This window comes from Channa argus, chromosome 4, assembly GCF_033026475.1.
Source record: "Channa argus isolate prfri chromosome 4, Channa argus male v1.0, whole genome shotgun sequence".
Classification (NCBI taxonomy): Eukaryota; Metazoa; Chordata; class Actinopteri; order Anabantiformes; family Channidae; genus Channa; species Channa argus.
The window spans coordinates 6,902,289-6,923,281 of record NC_090200.1 but is presented as its reverse complement, the minus strand read 5'-3'; the positions used below and the strand labels follow the sequence as shown (position 1 = coordinate 6,923,281).

The 20,993-nt window shown below is 39.2% G+C and overlaps 1 protein-coding gene and 1 long non-coding RNA gene across 3 annotated transcripts in view; both read left to right on the top strand.

Moving 5' to 3' along the window:
• LOC137125777 (uncharacterized) overlaps positions 1-12,598 on the top strand; it is a 28,356-nt gene extending 15,758 nt beyond the window's left edge. For both annotated transcript variants that reach the window (XM_067501766.1, XM_067501765.1), the window contains exon 9: positions 11,893-12,598. The gene's annotated coding sequence lies outside the window, so the exon portion shown is untranslated. The remainder of the gene's footprint in view (positions 1-11,892) is intronic.
• A 6,952-nt stretch (positions 12,599-19,550) lies between these two features.
• Positions 19,551-20,993, top strand: LOC137125775 (uncharacterized). The gene is made up of 4 exons (XR_010914205.1): positions 19,551-20,066; positions 20,194-20,314; positions 20,399-20,438; positions 20,527-20,993. It is a non-coding gene; the product is annotated as an uncharacterized lncRNA (long non-coding RNA).

The following is a 20,993-nucleotide window of genomic DNA, read 5'->3' as shown; positions in this document are numbered from 1 at the left end:
TTTCACTTTTCAGTGTGCTGCTCAGTTCACTCAAAAAAAAAAAAACATACAGAAATGTGTTTTTCTGCAGGAACCACGAGACAACACCTTTATACAGAGAGAGAATGAGCTTTACACTGCTCACCACACATCACTGGAGCTGACACAAATTTAGTATTTCGCCTTTGTAGAAGATCTGTTATGCATTTCATGTCTTCTTCCTTGTGATGCATTATACTATTAAAAAAAGTGAAGCAGGGCTTTTCTCTCACAAGGTGGCACTATTTGCTTTTTCACCTTCATCTGTAGACATTTCTGTGAGTGTATTTCATTGGTAAACTCAAGTTAACTGTTGTGTAAAAAATGCATATTATGTAAATTTTATGTTTCTGTCATTTATGCCATATCTAATGAACATCACTGTCTTGATGCATAATAACATTTCAGTCTAAACCATTGTGCATTGCAAACTTACTACATAGTATCTCCAATGTGCTTTCTACGTCTTTCTACCTCTTTTGCATGTGAGTGATCTCCGTCAGCCAAATGCCTTTAAGGAGAGACTAAAGCAACCTGTACAGCGTCTGTTGATAACCACCTTGATGTCTTAACCTTTTTATGATTAGGCCTATTTACACATACTGTAAACTTGTTGACTCAAAAGAATGATGAGAGGGTTAGAAGACATGTCGTACTAATATTAACAAGTAATTATCATTGTACCATATAAAGTCTGCTCCTATGTGTTTTACGAGTATTAAACTTTATAACATTCACTGCTTTTCCATTATTACTGTAGGTTTTAAAAGAGACCCCAATAAAGTACATAAATGTAGTGATCATACGATGATTCCTGATAAGCTGATATAATTTTTTTCCTTTTTAATGCAATTAAGACTAAAACTTCCTGCTACATCTGCAAACACTGCAAGCACCAACAACACACTATGTCACTGACAACACTGTTGTGTAATTGCTTACTAACATAACTAACATTACTAATAATAATAATAGTAATAATTGTCATAGTATCATAGTGTGGTTATGAATGCAACCGCAAGGGGGCACAAGCCAGTGTCTTCTTGTGCCAGTCCAAAGTCTGGATAAATGCAGAGGGTTGTGGCAGGAAGGGCATCCGACGTAAAACACATGCCAAATCAAACATGCGAATCATGACAAAGACTCCCATACCGGATCGGTCGGGGCCCGGGTTAACAACGACCGCCACCGGTCCTGTTGACCTACAGGGTACCGGTGGAAATTGGACTACTGTTGGTCGAAGACGAAGAAGAAGAGGAGGAAGGTGTGTTCGTAGGCAGAGAGAGAAGTGGAAAGCTAAGAGTGTAGAAATGACAGTAAGGACTTTGAATGTTGGGACTATGATAGGGAAGTGTAGGGATTGATCGACATGATGCAGGGAAGGAAGGTGGACATACTGTGTGTCCAGGAGACCAGGTGGAAAGGTAGCAAGGTTACAAGCTTAGGAGCAGGGTTCAAGTTGTTCTACCATGGGTCAGATAGGAAGAGAAATGGAGTAGGAGTTATACTGAAAGAGGATTTTGTGAGGAATGTTCTAGAGGTGAAAAGAGTATCAGACAGGTTGATGAGTCTGAAGCTGGAAGTTGAAGGGGTGATGTTCAATGTTGTTAGTGGTTATGCCCCACAGGTAGGATGTGAGTTAGAAGAGAAAGAGAAATTCTGGAGTGAGTTAGATGAAGTGATGCAGAGCATCCCCAGAGGTGAGAGAGTGATCATTGGTGAAGATTTCAATGGAGATGTAGGTGAAGGGAACAGAGGTGATGAGACTGTTATGGGCAGGTTTGGTGTTCAGGACAGGAACACAGAAGGTCAGATGGTGGTAGACTTTGCAAAGAGGATGGAAATGGCTGTAGTAAACACTTTCTTTCAGAAGAGGGAGGAACATAGGGTGACGTACAAGAGCGGAGGGAGAAGCACTCAGGTAGACTATATCTTGTGTAGACGCTGTAATCTGAAAGAGATCAGTGACTGTAAAGCATTGGTAGGGGAGAGTGTAGCCAGACAACACAGGATGGTGGTGTGTAAAATGATGCTGGTGGTGAGGAAGATAAGGAGGACTAAGGCAGAGCAGAGGACGAAGTGGTGGAAGTTGAAAAAGGAAGAATGTTGTGTAGTTTTCAGGGAGGAGCTGAGACAGAATCTCGGTGGTTTGGAGGTGCTTCCAGATGACTGGACTACTACAGCTAATTTGATCAGGGAGACAGGTAGGAGGGTACTCAGTGTGTCATCTGGAAAGAGGAAAGCGGACAAGGAGACTTGGTGGTGGAACGAGGAAGTTCAGGAGTGTATACAGAGAAAGAGGTTAGCTAAGAAGAAGTGGGACACTGAGAGGACTGAAGAGAGTAGACAGGAGTACAGGGAGATACAGCGTAAGGTGAAGCTAGAGGTGGCAAAGGCCAAACAAAGAGCATATGAGGACTTGTATGCTAGGTTGGACACTAAAGAGGGAGAGGTGGATTTGTACAGGTTGGCCAGACAAAGAGATAGAGATGGGAAGGATGTGCAGCAGGTTAGTGTGATTAAAGATAAGGATGGAAATGTCTGGACAGGTGCCAGGAGTCTGATGGGAAGTTGGAAGGAGAACTTTGAAGAGTTGATGACCGAGGAAAATGAAAGGGAACGAAGAGTAGAAGAGGTGACTGGTGTGGAGCAGAAAGTAGCAAAGATTAGTAAGAGTGAAGTTAGGAGGACATTGAAGAGGATGAAGAGCGGAAAGGCAGTTGGTCCTGATGACATACCTGTGGAGGTATGGAAGTGTCTAGGAGAGGTGGCAGTAGAGTTTTTGACTAGTTTGTTTAACAAGATCTTGGAGAGTGAGAGGATGCCAGAAGACTGGAGGAAAAGTGTACTGGTACCAATTTTTAAGAACAAGGTTGATGTGCAGACCTGATTTGCTTTGAGGATGCTGATGGAGAAGTACAGAGAGGGTCATTGGGAGTTGCATTGTGTCTTCGTAGATTTAGAAAAAGCGTATGATAGGGTGCAGAGAGAGGAGCTGTGGTATTGTATGAGGACGTCTGGAGCGGCAGAGAAGTATGTTAGAGTGGTGCAGGACATGTATGAGAGCTGTAAGACAGTGGTGAGGTGCTGTAGGTGTGACAGAGGAGTTCAAGGTGGAGGTGGGTCTGCATCAAGGATCAGCTCTGAGCCCCTTCTCGTTTGCTTTGGTGATGGACAGGCTAACAGATGAGGTTAGACAAGAATCTCCATGGACTATGATGTTTGCAGATGACATTGTGATTTGTAGTGAGAGCAGGGAGCAGGTGGAGGAAAATCTAGAGAGGTGGAGGTCTGCTCTGGAAAACAGAGGAATGAAGCTTAGCTACAGCAAGACAGAATACATGTGTGTCAATGAGAGGGACCCAGGTGGAATGGTGAGGTTACAGGGAGCAGAGGTGAAGAAGGTGCAGGACTTTAAGTACTTAGGGTCAACGGTTCAGAGCAACGGTGAGTGTGGAAAAGAGGTGAAGAGGCGAGTGCAGGCAGGTTGGAACGGGTGGAGAAAAGTGTCAGGTGTGTTGTGTGATAAAAGAGTATCAGCGAGAATGAAAGGAAAGGTGTTCAAGATGGTGGTGAGACCAGAGATGTTGTTCGGCTTAGAAACAGTGGCACTGAAGAAAAGACAGGAGGCAGAGCTGGAGGTAGCAGAGCTTAAGATGTTGAGGTTCTCTTTGGGAGGGACGAGGATGGACAGGATCAGGAATGAGGACATCAGAGGGACAGCTCATGTTAGATGTTTTGGAGATAAAGTCAGAGAAGCCAGATTGAGGTGGTTTGGACATGTTCAGAGAAGATATTGTGAATATATTGGTAGAAGGATGCTGAGGTTGGAGCTGCCAGGCAGGAGGTCTAGAGGAAGATCAAAGAGGAAATTTATGGATGTAGGGAGAGAGGACATGAAGTTAGTTGGTGTCAGTGAAGAGGATGCAGAGGACAGGGTTAGATGGAGGCACATGATTCGCTGTGGCGACTCCTGAAAGGGAACAGCCCAAAGGAAAAGAAGAAGAAGATCATAGTGTGGTTATGACGACTACTTTGTCCACATTTTCAACTTTTACTTTGTTATTTTCCGTTTTTTGCCTTAGGTTAGTAGCATAAAATTTAATTTTTGTTCCTGTGTCTTTAAAGTTGCTATAATGTGATGGTCAGTTCCCATTTATAGTTGGGTGACAAAGTTTGCATCCCTTTATTTTTAAATGGCAAAAATTGAACACAATTCATCAACATAATATTTAATGCATATTTTAGTTGGTACAAATCATTAAATAAATGAATTGAGTGTTTTAAAGTTTAGGGATAAGTTTGCATCCCCTTGCAATAAATTGCATGTAGAGGGAACGTTTCCCCCAAAAGACCAGAATAATGCAGGATTACAGTAGTACACGTTTTCTTTAATCATCAAAAGTAAGAGAACTAATCCAGCTGTGTCATAAAGTTATACTACAATAATAAAACTACAAAAGTGCAAAAGTTTGCACCCCCCTGACCATTAAATACATTATAACTTCAAATGAAGAAATATTTTGTAATCACTAAATATTACGTTGATAAAAAAATTTGTTTTACTCATTGCTAATTTAAAATAACAAAATGCAAATTTTTTTCATCCAACCATATGTCTTCTGATACTCTATATTGTTCATATTCAAAGGAAAAAGACACAAACACATATTGCAGTGGATTTTCAGAGCGAGGGATTCAAGCTCAAAGTTCACCTTATCAGCCAGTGAATTGTGTCACTGTACCTGCAAAATGAGCTTAAAATCCATGGCAACAACATTTCCATTTCATACATTTTTTATGTGCAGAAAGAGTGAGAGGATTTAAGGAAAACAGCTGGAACAATCAAACAGCAACATAAAGAGTCAACCAGTAGGTGGCAGACAAGATACTTGAACCCAGCAACTACTACTGACACTTCCTGCAGACGACTTCCCCCTTTTGTCACTTCAGTGCCAATTTGCATTGAGCAATGCAGATACAATGCTGCATGAAGACTTTACTGACTGCAAATGTTATTTTTTCCTTTTTTTTAATCATAGTGCACTAAAACATTCTTATTTGTTTTTCCCACTGCTGCTGACTCAGCCAGACTGGGCATCATAAAAGCATGAAGCTGTTTTTAAAATACTTTTTATATACTGGCTTTAATTTAAAAAAAAAATCCACCTTTTAATATGGAAAAAACTTTAAGATGTCACAAAACATCCTGGTTTAGCAGAAGCAGTTCTGTCAGGAAGAATTTTCCAGTACCTGTTCAATGTGTTTGAGGTTTTTGCTTCCAAACGTGACAAATTATTAAATCCAAGACTTAATTTACTTGCTAGCATGGCAATATAACAAACTAAAATATATTACCTTTTGTTAAACCAGTGATCTGTTTTTGTCACTGTGTGTGTGTGTTTGTGAAGTCAACATGTTGGTTTCCTTTTGAAAGAGGTGAGACACATCATTTGCAACAAGCTGCTACCGTTGGACCACTCTGCTCTAGCTTAGTCTGAGGCTCTAATAATGTGATCACCGCAACGTCTCTGCATGTCACATAATGTGCTACTCTCACTACCCACACAATCTAAGGCCAAGATTTAGAAAAAGCTCAAGACATGTTTGATCAAGCTCTCACTGTAGACTGGTGACGTGAATGTAGACCTGACATTTCAAGTCATGTTTTATTGTCAGTTCTTCCACATGTACAGTACAAACATGCAGGGAACTGAAATTGTGTTTGTCTCAGATCCATGGTGCGTACAGATAATACCAACAGTGGAGCCTAAAATCTACGACAAATATAAATATAAAATATAAAGTACAACTATACAATAAGGGCATTGAAGAGTAATACTAATAGAAAAATAAAGTAGAATAAAGTAACTCAACAGCACAAGGCACATGGCAGATGCAGTGCAAACCAGTGAAGTGTACATCAGTGCTGGTAACAGATTTAGTGCAAAAAAAAGCTTTTTCAGTCTGGTTAAAGTGGCAAAGGGACAGAGGGCTCAAGAGCAGTTCTTTAATTTAAATTGACAGATGAGGTCGTTGGGGTTGTGGTTCTGTGCCTGATGCAGAAGAGGGAAGTGGGGGCAAGTTCGGGAGCGAGTTCAGCTTCCTGACAGCCTGATGAATGAAGCTGTCCTTCAGTCTGCTGGTCCTGGCCTGTAGACTCCGCAGTCTCCTCCCTGAGGCAGCAGGCTGAAGAAGCTGTGTGACGGGTGAGTGGGATCACCTGCAATGCAGAGGGCTTTGCGGGTGAGACGGGTTCCATAAATGTCCTGGAGGGAGGGGAGAGAGACACCAATGATCTTCCGGCAGGAGGCGTTGCAGGCCCCATACTACACAGTGATGCAGCTCGTCAGGATGCTCTCGATGGTTCCTCTGTAGAAGGTTTACATGATGGGGGGTGGTGCTCTGGCTCTTCCTCTTTTGCGGAGGAAGTAGAGACGCTGCTGTGATTCTTTGGCCAGTGCTGCAGTGGTGTCGGTCCAGGAGAGGTCCTCTGGGATGTGGACCAAACAGTTAAAGTTGTTATAAAGTCACTGAGATGACTATATTTTTGTATTCATGCACATTCATACACACAGTTTTACCTTAACACAAAGGCAGAAACGGTCCTTTCATAAGAGCACACAGCAGTACGTATATGGTCTGTGGGTGGGTTTGGAGGTTTCGTCATCATCAGAAATCTCTGCAGAAATGAAACAGGGGATATTGTCACACTGTTGTTTGCAAAATCAGCACAGAGAAGAGCAGGGGAGACGAGTGTCGCCTGCTGTATCAGCACGGACGTGACTTTGACCATAGATGTGACTCCAGGTTCACACTTATAACAAAGGATCAGACGTTTTTTCTCCACCTGAACAATTTAAAGGCAGAGGACGGTGGGAACTACACCTGTGAGTGTTCACATCCTGGTGGAACATATATTCTCCATATCAACTTCACTGTGGAAAGTAAACTATTTTATGTACTTTTGTCCTGTTACTGTGCACTGTATTTTCTATATTTAACGAATGCCTGTAGTTTACTGGATAAATAAATCAGATAGTATATAAACCAACACAAGCCTTTGATTTGCTAATTTATTGGCTTTAATTCACATTTTTCAATGATATTACTACTATGTGGAACAGACTGTAGCCTCTTAAGTTTATTTAATGACCAGAAAGCTGCTTAATTATTGTTTCTACGTTTATTTTAGAGGATGAAGTCCCCCACACCCTCACAGCAATGACCCTTCTTCCTGCTTTGATCGGTCTTACTTTAATCATTATAATGACAGCGATCCTGAGCTGTTTCTACATGAAAACAAGCCGCAGGTAATTTATAATTTATACTGCTATTCTGTAAGTAACTGAGTACATGTACTCATAAGCACTGTATTTAAATACAGTTTTGGGGGTACTTTTATTCTACTCGACGGTTCCTGTCTTTAAGTACTATACACTTCCACTTAGCTAATAAAAAAAATCAATGTTGTAGTTTTCACTATACTTTATTTTCTAGCTACCTCAAATTATTTACACAAAATTGAATCCATGCTTTAAACATTAAAATTATCTTTGCACATAATAATGCAATAATGTTTTGTGAAATAGTGAGCACTATGAGTACGTGTTCAATCCTAATACCTATAAGTAAAATTTTGAATGCAGGTGTGTGACTTCCAGTAGAGTATTTCTACTCTTCAGCTTTCTGTTATTCTGGGATCAGTAGATCATTTTCAGTTTCATATGAAGTAGGGGGAAAGACATCGTCTTTCACTTCCTGTGATAAAACATAGTACACAGTGCAGAGTGAAAGTCTCATTACTAAGACACCGTTTGTCTGTTTACCCATCAGAAGACAACTAGAAGCACCGAGGAGGGAACCCACCCAGGTACTGTACACACAATTCTTAACACCCTCTTTATTTCTGTGCTTCATTTGCCTTTACTCATTTTTTAACACGTTTTTCTGCAGGAGCAGAACCATACAGCACCTTCATACGGAAGGAATGTGGACTTCATTCAACAGCCAAATTTGCCAAAAAATATTAATACACAAAACCGTTGAATATAAATGACTGAAAGAAAGTTAATTAATTAAATTAAATGAATTAAAAGCCATTTTGATTAGATGATATTCTGCCATTTTTATGTACCAGTATTAATGGAGGCCTCAGTTATTACTTACTATTACGTACTAAAGTGTAAGACCAGTGTACTCGACACTTAATACAGGTTGGCTTCTTAGTGAGTGCAGCTCTGACTGTAGACTGAACCATGTGACTGTGGGCCTGATGTCTGATGACCCAAAATCTTTATGTGGAAATATATCAATTATTGGTATTGATTTTTTTGTCAGATAATATTCTTGTGATATTAGGTCTTAATCTCAGACATGACAATTTGTATGTTTGAAATTCAGTTAAACAGTTAAATTTGTTACAGCTTTATCTTCAGTGTCTTAATATAAAAGCAGAAATGGTCCTTTCAGAAGAGTTAACACCAGCTCATACCTGGTCTGTGGGTTGGTTTGAGGTTTTTCTCATCAGAGAACAGTTTAGATGTGCTTGTCTGGCCTCATCCATCAGTGAAGTAGCTCCAGCAGCAGCTGCGTCTTTGTCACTATGAGTGGATGGACTCTGTGCTTTGTTCTGCTTCTGCCACTGACTGTGTGTCGTGAGAGTGAAGCTATTAGTTCCCATAAATGTATCATTTTTCTACAATCATCCTTATGTCTTTGATGTAAAGATAAAAACTAAGGTGTTTTACTTTTTTTATTTAATTGATTGATTGGCTGCAGTGAATCTTGTGAAAACCACCAGAATGAGGCAGACTTCACTCCGATCTGCAACACTGTCAGAGAATCAGACTCTCTTCAGTCTCTCTGTGTCCCACTTCTTCTTAGTTAACCTCTTTCCCTGTATACACTCCTGAACTTCCTTGTTCCACCACCAAGTCTCCTTGTCCACTTTCCTCTTTCCAGATGACACACTGAGTACCTTCCTACCTGTCTCCCTGATCACATTAGCTGTAGTGGTCCAGTCATCTGGAAGCACTTCCTGACCACCCAGAGTCTGTCTCAGCTCCTCCCTGAAAACTAAACGACATTCTTCCTTTTTCAACTTCCACCACTTCGTCCTCTGCTCTGCCTTAGTCCTCTTCATCTTCCTCATCACCAGAGACATTTTACACACCACCATCCTGTGTTGTCTGGCTACACTCTCCCCTACCAACACTTTACAGTCACTGATCTCTTTCAGATCACAACGTCTACACAAGATGTCGTCCACCTCAGTGCTTCTACCTCCGCTCTTATATGTCATCTTATGTTTCTGCCTCTTCTGGAAGAAATTGTTCACTACAGCCATCTCCATCCTCTTTGCCAAGTCTACCACCATCTGTCCTTCTGCGTAAATGTCCTGAAGACCAAACCTGCCCATAACAGTCTCATCACCTTCACCTACATGTCCATTGAAATCTGCACCAATCACCACTCTCTCACCTCAGGGATGCTCTGCATCACTTCATCTAACTTACTCCAGAATTTCTACTTCTGAACCTGTCTGATATTCTTTTCACCTTTAGAACATTCCTCATAAACTCCTCTTTCAGGTTAACTCCTACTCCATTTCTCTTCCTGTCTGACCCATGGTAGAACAACTTGAACCCTGCTCCTAAGCTTCTAGCCTTGCTACCTTTCCACCTGGTATGTCCACCTTCCTTCTCTGCATCATGTCGATCAACTCTCTAGCCTTCCCTGTCATAGTCCCAACATTCAAAGTCCTTACTGTCAATCCTACATTCTTAGCTTTCCTCTTCTCTCTCTACCTACGAACACACCTTCCTACTCTCCTTCTTCGACTTCGACCAACAGTAGTCCAATTTCCACCGGTACCCTTTAGGTCAACAGCACCGGTGGCGGTCGTTGTTAACCCGGGCCCCGACCGATCCAGTATGGTAGTCGTTGTAACGATTTGCATTTTTAATTTGGCATGTGTTTTATGTTGGATGCCCTTCCTGACACAACCCTCTGCATTTATCCAGACTTTGGACTGGCACAAGAAGACACTGGCTTGTGTCCCCCTGCAGTAGCATTCTCCATCTCAACATCACTGTGGAGGGTTAATTATTTATTCTGTGCTCTTGTGTAACAAAGCTTTGCTCAGTTTAAACACGGTAATAACATTGTAACTTGAAATTGGAAATGCACAGTGTTTAGAGCAAAACCCAGAGCCATTGTCTGATTTTTGTTTTTCCTTTTTTTATGTCTGTGATCTCAGATACATTTTCAGTCCATTTTACGGTTTAGTCCAAACTAAATTATCCTATTTATTTGCACCATGTGGCCATTGCATGACTAAGAAAGACACATCTAATCCCTCCTCAAGAGTTTGAGGATGGTGTTTCCGAAAATGTCATCTGTCAGATTCATCTGTTCAGTTGCTCTTGGGTGTGGCTGAGGTTTGTACATATAAGTCAGAACATATAACAAACTAAAATATATTACCTTTCTTAAACCAACTGATGTGTTAATGCAAACCTTCCTTGCAGTGACGCTTTAAATGAGTGTGGGCAGTGTAAAAGAGTATAGTAGTGTACGTGTGAGATTATGATGCTGTGTGTGTGACTTAGTTTGATTTATGGCTCAGGGGGTCTCTCATATACATGTGCTTGTTTTCTTTTGGTTTGAACATGAAAGTGGCAGCACTAAGGCCTTGCACTTCCTTTTTAGGAGACCTCACAGTTGTACCTATGAGAGCTGAGAACTTGAGGTTTAGGTTGAACAGAAACACAAAGTGGTGTCTGTCCTCCTGCCTTGCAACCACCAGTTGCATTGTTACCTAGATTTTATGATGAGTAGATGGAAATTGTGTTTCGTTCTGTTCCTGCCGATGACTTTTTGCATCAACGACAGAGGTAAGATACAGTAAGGAAGCTTCATTTTTTTATGTTGTATAACTTATGGAAGTCATTGCTGTTCTTTTTGCATCTTTAAAGAGGCCAGTACTAACTTCCTTTTCCTGCATGCAGAAAAATACTGAACTGTACTATGTGCTCATAATCAAGTACTAACTCAGATACTGTGTTTACTCTGTGTTTTAATCAATTGCAGCAATTCTAGTGAAAACAACAGGGAAAGAACCATTTCTCACTCCAATATGCTCCAATAAAACAGAACCTAACGATACAAACACCATCATAACACTGATAGTATGTAAAATCAGCACAGAGAGGAGCAGGGGAGAAATGTGTCGTCTGCTGTATGAATATAAACGGGGTTTTGAACATGGATGTGGTACCAGGTTTCGACTTAGGACAGAGAATCAGATTGTATTTCTCCATCTGAACAGTTTAACACCAGAGGACAGTGGGAACTACACTTGTGAGTGTTCACATCTGGATGGAACAAAAATTCTCCATCTAAATATTTCTGTGGAAGGTAAGTGATTTTATTAAATAACATTCATTACACACTTACATGTTTTTATCTGATTATTTTCTACTGTATTAACATTGTTATAACATTTACATTCCCATAACATTTTATAATATCTACAATATTTAAGAGGATGAAGACATCAGCAATTCTACAGCAAAGCCATTATCTTTTGCTGTAGCTGGTGCAACTTACTTCTTCTTTATAACCGGAGGGATCCTGGGATATGTCTATAAAAAGAATCACAATGGGTAAGAAACTGTTGCAGAGCTGATGGCAAAATTCCCACTGCATTGTGGATCATTTACAATGAGCTGTCTTTGTAATTTAACCAGCAGAAGACGACAGGAAGCACAGAGCCGTCCTTCAAACATGGTGCTGTACACAAAATGCTATTTCACTTTTCAGTTCACTCAAAAAAAAAAAATAAACATACAGAAATGTGTTTTTCTGCAGGAACCACGAGACAACACCTTTATACAGAGAGAGAATGAGCTTTACACTACTCACCACAGGTCACTGGAGCTGACACAAATTTAGTATTTCGCCTTTGTAGAAGATCTGTTATGCATTTCATGTCTTCTTCCTTGTGATGCATTATACTATTAAAAAAAGTGAAGCAGGGCTTTTCTCTCACAAGGTGGCGCTATTTGCTTTTTCACCTTCATCTGTAGACATTTCTGTGAGTGTATTTCATTGGTAAACTCAAGTTAACCGTTGTGTAAAAAATGCATATTATGTAAATTTAATGTTTCTGCCATTTATGTCATATCTAATAAACATCACTGTCTTGATGCATAATAACATTTCAGTCTAAACCATTGTGCATTGCAAACTTACTGCATAGTATCTTTAACGTGCTTTCTACCTCTTTCTACCTCTTTTGCATGTGAGTGATCTCCGTCAGCCAAATGCCTTTAAGGAGAGACTAAAGCAACCTGTACAGCGTCTGTTGATAACCACCTTGATGTCTTAACCTTTTTATGATTAGGCCTATTTACACATACTGTAAACATTTGGACTCAAAAGAATGATGAGAGGGTTAGAAGACATGTCGTACTAATATTAACAAGCAATTATCATTGTACCAATTAAAGTCTGCTCCTATGTGTTTTACGAGTATTAAACTTTATAACATTCACTGCTTTTACATTATTACTGTAGGTTTTAAAAGAGACGCCAATAAATTACATAAATGTAGTGATCATACGATGATTCCTGATAAGATGATATAATTTCTTTCATTTTTCATGCAATTTAAACTAAAACTTCCTGCTACATCTGCAAACACTAATGGCACCAACACACACTAAGTCACTGACAACACTGTTATGTAATTGCTTACTAACATAACTAACATTACTGTAAATGAAAGGTGATTTGTAATAATTGTCATATTATCATAGTGTGGTTATGACGACTACTTTGTCCACATTTTCAACTTGCACTTTGTTATTTTCCGTTTTTTGCCTTAGGTTAGTAGCAGAAAATGGGTTTGCATCCCTTTATTTTAAAATGTCAAAAAAGTAATAACATAATTCATCAACATAATATTTAATGCATATTTCAGTTGGTACAAGTAATAAAAAAATGAATTGTGTGTTTTAAAGTTTAGGGAAAAGTTTGCATCCCCTTGCAATGAAATTGCATGTAGAGGGAACGTTAACCCCAAAAGACCAGAATAATGCAGGATTACAGTAGTACACGTTTTCTTTAATCATCAAAAGTAAGAGAACTAATCCAGCTGTGTCATAAAGTTATACTAAAATAATGAAAACTACAAAAGTGCAAAAGTTTGCATCCCCCTGACCATTTAAATACATTATAACTTCAAATGAAGAAATATTTTGTAATCACTAAATATTATGTTGCTAAAAAAATTTGTTTTACTCATTGCTATTTTAAAATAACAAAATGCAAATTTTTTTCACCCAACCATTTGTCTTCTGATTCTCTATATTGTTCATATTCAAAGAAAAAAGACACAAACACATATTTATACGTTTAGTGAGTGGATTTTCGGAGTGAGGGATTCAAGGTCAAAGTTCACCTCAGCAGCCAGTGAATTGTGTCACTGTACCTGCAAAAGAAGCTTAAAATCCATGGCAACAATATTTCCATTTCATACATTTTTTTTGTGCAGAAAATCTTTCGGATACAGATTTTGTATCGTTAGTTCAAACACTCGTTCATGTTTCAGCCAAAGTTAATGGTTTTATTTAAACCAGAGTGAAAAAGTTCCACCCACAGTTAAATAGTCAAGTCTCTCATTTCCATTTAAGAGACTTCATAGATTTATAAGTTGTTTTGTTTCGTTTGTGGTTTAGGTAACACAATCTGTAAAGGTATCTGTAAAGAGATGTGAACCTATTTTTTCTGTAAATATGCAAGAACATTGTGATTTTTGACAGGTCATAATTAGTCATCACTATTAGTTCTCACATTTTACTAATTGCTCTGGGCTGAATTACTGGGATCAACTTTACCAAGTGGACAAGTGAGGATGAGTGAAGGCAGAACAGGTGATTCAGAAAGAGTGAGAGGATTTAAGGAAAACAGCTGGAACAATCTAACAGTAACATAAAGAGTCAAACAGTAGGTGGCACCCAGCAACTACTACTTACACTTCCTGCAGACGACTTCCCCTTTTGTCACTTATTTTTTTCTTGCTTTTTCAGAAGCAGTTCTGTCAGGAAAAATTATCTAGTACCTGTTCAATGTGCAGTTTGAGGTTTTTCCTTCCAAAGGTGACAAATTATTAAATCCAAAACTTAATTTACTTGCTAGCATGGCAATATTTTAACGTATCAAAATATTTGTGTGTTACTTAAGCACATTGTGTTTGTCTGTGTCCACATAAACCTGGTTACAGTCTGTAGTATTCAGTGTCATATTTATGAAGTCTTCGTTTGAACAAAGTTCACGTGTGTTCGTCACTTGCTGGTGTGTCAGATTATAAAAAGAGCCATGTGAAATTTTCACATCAGGTTCCCTACGAAACAAGTGAACCGTGAGAGTAGCAACAAGCTGCTAGGACCACGCTGCTCTCTATTTACAGCTCAAGCTCGGGCCTGAGAATATGTGACGACCACAAAAGCAAATGCTTCAGCTTGATACATGATGTATGATTGTCACTAAAGTGTAAGACCAGTGTACTCGACACTTAATACAGGTTGGCTTCTTAGTGAGTGCAGCTCTGACTGTAGACTGAACCATGTGACTGTGGGCCTGATGTCTGATGACCCAAAATCTTTATGTGGAAATATATCAAGTAATGGTATTGATTTTTTTGTCAGATAATATTCTTGTGATATTAGGTCTTAATCTCAGACATTACAATTTGTATGTTTGAAAGTCACCAGACAGTTAAAATTGTTACAGTTTTACCTTCAGCGTCTTAATATGAAAGCAGAAACGGTCCTGGAGAAGCACGTCTTTTCAGAAGAGCACACACCAGTACATATATGGTCTGTGGGTTCATTTGGAGGTTTGTCATCAGAAAACAGTTTAGATGTGCTTGTCTGTCCTCATCCATCAGTGAAGTAGCTCCAGCAGCAGCTGCGTCTTCGTCACTATGAGTGGATGGACTCTGTGCTTTGTTCTGCTTCTGCCACTGACTGTGTGTCAAGGCATTAGAGGTATTAGTTATAATAAGTTAATATACAATGTATTTGAACTTTTTAATGCTTACACTGTTTGACTGATTGATAGATAGAATGATTATTGATTGACTGGTTGTTTGATTGATTGCAGTGAATCTTGTGAAAACCATCCAGAGTAAACCAGATGTCACTGAAATCTGCAGAAATGAAACAGTGAATATCGTCTCACTGATAGTTTGCAAAATCAGCACAGAGAAAAGCAGGGGAGACGAGTGTCGCCTGCTGTATCAGCACGGACGTGACTTTGACCATAGATGTGACTCCAGGTTCACACTTATAACAAAGAATCAGACGTTTTTTCTCCACCTGAACAATTTAAAGGCAGAGGACAGTGGGAACTACACCTGTGAGTGTTCACGTCCTGGTGGAACATATATTCTCCATATCAACGTCACTGTGGAAAGTAAACTATTTTATGTACTTTTGTCCTGTTACTGTGCACTGTATTTTCTATATTTAACGAATGCCTGTAGTTTACTGGATGAATAAATCAGACAGTATATAAACCAACACAAGACTTTGATTTGCTAATTTATTGGCTTTAATTCACATTTTCCAATGATATTACTACTATGTGGAACAGACTGTAGCCTCTTAAGTTTATTTAATGACCAGATAACTGCTTAATTATTGTTTCTACGTTTATTTTAGAGGATGAAGTCCCCCACACCCTCACAGCAATGACCTTTCTTCGTCTTTTGATCGGTCTTACTTTAATCATTATAATGACAGCGATCCTGAGCTTCATCTACACAAGAACAGGTCGCAGGTGAGAAACTGCTCAAATTTCTGTGAAAACTGTTTTTAAAAGAACAATTATTTAGCAATGCTTCATAATTTATACTGCTATTCTAGCAGTAAGTAACTGAGTACATGTAGTCATAGGCACTGTATTTAAATACAGTTTTGGGGGTACTTTTATTCTACTTAACGGTTCCTGTCTTTAAGTACTATACACTTCCACTTAGATAATAAAAAAAAAATCAATGTTGTAGTTACAAAACATTAAAAACATTAAAGTGATCTTTGCACATAATAATGCAATAATGTTTTGTGAAATAGTGAGCACTATGAGTAAGTGTTCAATCCTAATACTTATAAGTAACATTTTGAATGCAGGTGTGTGACTTGCAGTAGAGTATTTCTACTCTTCAGCATTCTGTTATTCTGGGATCAGTAGATCATTTTCAGTTTCATATGAAGTAGGGGGAAAGACATCGTCTTTCACTTCCTGTGATAAAACATAGTACACAGTGCAGAGTGAAAGTCTCATTACTAAGACATCGTTTGTCTGTTTACCCATCAGAAGACAACTAGAAACACCGAGGAGGGAACCCACCCAGGTACTGTACACACAATTCTTAACACCCTCTTTATTTCTGTGCTTCATTTGCCTTTAATCATTTTTTTAATACATGTTTTTCTGCAGGAGCCCTAAGACATTGAACCGTACAGAAACTTCATACGGAAGGAATGTGGACTTTATTCAACAGCCAAATTTGCCAAAAAATATTAATACACAAAACAGTTGAATATAAATGACTGAAAGAAAGTTAATTAATTAAATTAAATTAATTAAAAGCCATTTTGATTAGATGATATGCTGCCATTTTTATGTACCAGTATTAATGGAGGCCTCAGTTATTACTGTAGCAAAGAAAAAGCATATTATTGTAGACATTTCTCTGCATTAAAAACCCTTTTTGGTAACAATCTAATGTATAAATGTCCTTTTCTGTTTTGAGTTTTCACTAATACATACATTCAGGAGATATTCAACTAATGCAATGTGTTAATTATTTTATTAAGTGTGATGACTTAATTGATGTGATGTGATGAATTATTGGTATTGGGTTTTTTTGTCAGATAATATTCTTGTGATATTAGGTCTTAATCTCAGACATGACAATTTGTATCTTTGAAATTCAGTTAAACAGTTAAAATTGTTACAGTTTTACCCTCAGTGTCTTAATATAAAATCAGAAACGGCCCTTTCAGAAGAGTTAACACCAGCTCATACCTGGTCTGTGGGTTGGTTTGAGGTTTTTCTCATCAGAGAACAGTTTAGATGTGCTTGTCTGTCCTCATCCATCAGTGAAGTAGCTCCAGCAGCAGCTGCGTCTTCGTCACTATGAGTGGATGGACTCTGTGCTTTGTTCTGCTTCTGCCACTGACTGTGTGTCGTGAGAGTGAAGGTATTAGTTCCCATAAATGTATATTTTTTCTACAATCATCCTTATGTCTTTGATGTAAAGATAAAAACTAAGGTGTTTTACTTTTTTTATTTAATTGATAGATTGGCTGCAGTGAATCTTGTGAAAACCACCAGAATGAGGCAGACTTCACTCCGATCTGCAACACTGTCAGAGAATCAGACTCTCTTCAGTCTCTCTGTGTCCCACTTCTTCTTAGTTAACCTCTTTCCCTGTATACACTCCTGAACTTCCTCGTTCCACCACCAAGTCTCCTTGTCCACTTTCCTCTTTCCAGATGACACACTGAGTACCCTCCTACCTGTCTCCCTGATCACATTAGCTGTAGTGGTCCAGTCATCTGGAAGCACTTCCTGACCACCCAGAGTCTGTCTCAGCTCCTCCCTGAAAACTAAACGACATTCTTCCTTTTTCAACTTCCACCACTTCGTCCTCTGCTCTGCCTTAGTCCTCTTCATCTTCCTCATCACCAGAGACATTTTACACACCACCATCCTGTGTTGTCTGGCTACACTCTCCCCTACCAACACTTTACAGTCACTGATCTCTTTCAGATCACAACGTCTACACAAGATGTCGTCCACCTCAGTGCTTCTACCTCCGCTCTTATATGTCATCTTATGTTTCTGCCTCTTCTGGAAGAAATTGTTCACTACAGCCATCTCCATCCTCTTTGCCAAGTCTACCACCATCTGTCCTTCTGCGTAAATGTCCTGAAGACCAAACCTGCCCATAACAGTCTCATCACCTTCACCTACATGTCCATTGAAATCTGCACCAATCACCACTCTCTCACCTCAGGGATGCTCTGCATCACTTCATCTAACTTACTCCAGAATTTCTACTTCTGAACCTGTCTGATATTCTTTTCACCTTTAGAACATTCCTCATAAACTCCTCTTTCAGGTTAACTCCTACTCCATTTCTCTTCCTGTCTGACCCATGGTAGAACAACTTGAACCCTGCTCCTAAGCTTCTAGCCTTGCTACCTTTCCACCTGGTCTCCTGGACACACACTATGTCCAGCTTCCTTCCCTGCATCATGTCAACCAACTCTCTAGCCCCAACATAGTCATAGTCCCAACAATCAAAGTCCTTACTGTCAGTCCTACACTCTTAGCTTTCCTCTTCTCTCTCTACCTACGAACACACCTTCCTACTCTCCTTCTTCGACTTCGACCAACAGTAGTCCAATTTCCGACGGTACCCTTTAGGTCAACAGCACCGGTGGCGGTCGTTGTTAACCCGGGCCCCGACCGATCCAGTATGGGAGGTGTTGTAACGATTTGCATTTTTAATTTGGCATGTGTTTTATGTTGGATGCCCTTCGTGACACAAACCTCAGCATTTATCCAGACTTTGGACTGGCACAAGAAGACACTGGCTTGTGCCCCCTTGCGGTAGCATTCTCCATCTCAACATCACTGTGGAACGTTGATTATTTATTCTGTGCTCTTGTGTCACAAACCTTTGCTCAGTGTAAACACAGTAATAACATTATAACTTGAAATTGGAAATGCACAGTGTTTAGAGCAAAACCCAGAGCCATTGTCTGATTTTTTTTTTTCCTTTTTTTATGTCTGTGATCTCAGATACATTTTCAGTCCATTTTACCATTTACCTATTTATTTGCACCATGTGGCCATTGCATGACTAAGAAAGACACATCTAATCCCTCCTCAAGAGTTTGAGGGTGGTGTTTCCGAAAATGTCATCTGTCAGATTCATCTGTACAGTTGCTCTTGGGTGTGGCTGAGGTTTGTACATATAAGTCAGAACATATAACAAACTAAAATATATTACCTTTTCTTAAACCAACTGATGTGTTAATGCAAACCTTCCTTGCAGTGACGCTTTAAATGAGTGTGGGCAGTGTAAAAGAGTATAGTAGTGTACATGTGAGATTATGATGCTGTGTGTGTGACTTAGTTTGATTTATGGCTCAGGGGGTCTCTCATATACATGTGCTTGTTTTCTTTTGGTTTGAACATGAAAGTGGCAGCACTAAGGTCTTGCACTTCCTTTTTAAGAGACCTCACAGTCGCCTCAGAGCCTCAAAGTCTCAGAGTTCAGAGCTGAGAACTTGAGGTTTAGGTTGAACAGAAACACAAAGTGGTGTCTGTCCTCCTGCCTTGCAACCACCAGTTGCATTGTTACCTAGATTTTATAATGAGTAGATGGAAATTGTGTTTCGTTCTGTTCCTGCCGATGACTTTTTGCATCAACTACAAAGGTAAGATACAGTCAGGAAGCTTCATTTTTTTATGTTGTATAACTTATGGAAGTCATTGCTGTTCTTTTTGCATCTTTAAAGAGGCCAGTACTAACTTCCTTTTCCTGCATGCAGAAAAATACTGAACTGTACTATGTGCTCATAATCAAGTACTAACTCAGATACTGTGTTTACTCTGTGTTTTAATCAATTGCAGCAATTCTAGTAAAAACAACAGGGAAAGAACCATTTCTCACTCCAATATGCTCCAATAAAACAGAACCTAACGATACAAACACCATCATAACACTGATAGTAGCTAAAATCAGCACAGAGAGGAGCAGGGGAAAACTTGTCGTCTGCTGTATGAATATAAACGGGGTTTTGAACATGGATGTGGTACCAGGTTTCGACTTAGGACAGAGAATCAGACTGTATTTCTCCATCTGACCAGTTTAACACCAGAGGACAGTGGGAACTACACTTGTGAGTGTTCACATCTGGATGGAACAAAAATTCTCCATCTAAATATTTCTGTGGAAGGTAAGTGATTTTATTAAATAACATTCATTACACACTTACATGTTTTTATCTGATTATTTTCCACTGTATTAACATTGTTATAACATTTACATTCCCATAACATTTTATAATATCTACAATATTTAAGAGGATGAAGACATCAGCAATTCTACAGCAAAGCCATTATCTTTTGCTGTAGCTGGTGTAACTTACTTCTTCTTTATAACCGGAGGGATCCTGGGATATGTCTATAAAAAGAATCACCATGGGTAAGAGACTGTTGCAGAGCTGATGGCAAAATTCCTACTGCATTGTGGATCATTTACAATGAGCTGTCTTTGTAATTTAACCAGCAGAAGACGACAGGAAGCACAGAGCCATCCTTCAAACATGGTACTGTACCGTAATGCTATTTCACTTTTCAGTGTGCTGTTCAGTTCACTCAAAAAAAAAAAACATACAGAAATGTGTTTTTCTGCAGGAACCACGAGACAACACCTTTATACAGAGAGAGAATGAGCTTTACGTTGCTCACCACAGGTCACTGGAGCTGACACAAATTTAGTATTTAGTGTTTGTAGAAGATCTGTTTTGCATTTCATGTCTTCTTCCTTGTGATGCATTATACTATTAAACAAGTGAAGCAGGGCTTTTCTCTCACAAGGTGGCGCTATTTGCTTTTTCTCCTTCATCTGAGGACATTTCTGTGAGTGTATTTCATTGGTAAACTCAAGTTAACCGTTGTGTAAAAAATGCATATTATGTAAATTTAATGTTTCTGCCATTTATGCCATATCTAATAAACATCACTGTCTTGATGCATAATAATGTTTCAGTCTTAACCTTTTTATGATTAGGCCTATTTACACATACTGTAAACATTTGGACTCAAAAGAATGATGAGAGGGTTAGAAGACATGTCGTACTAATATTAACAAGTAATTATCA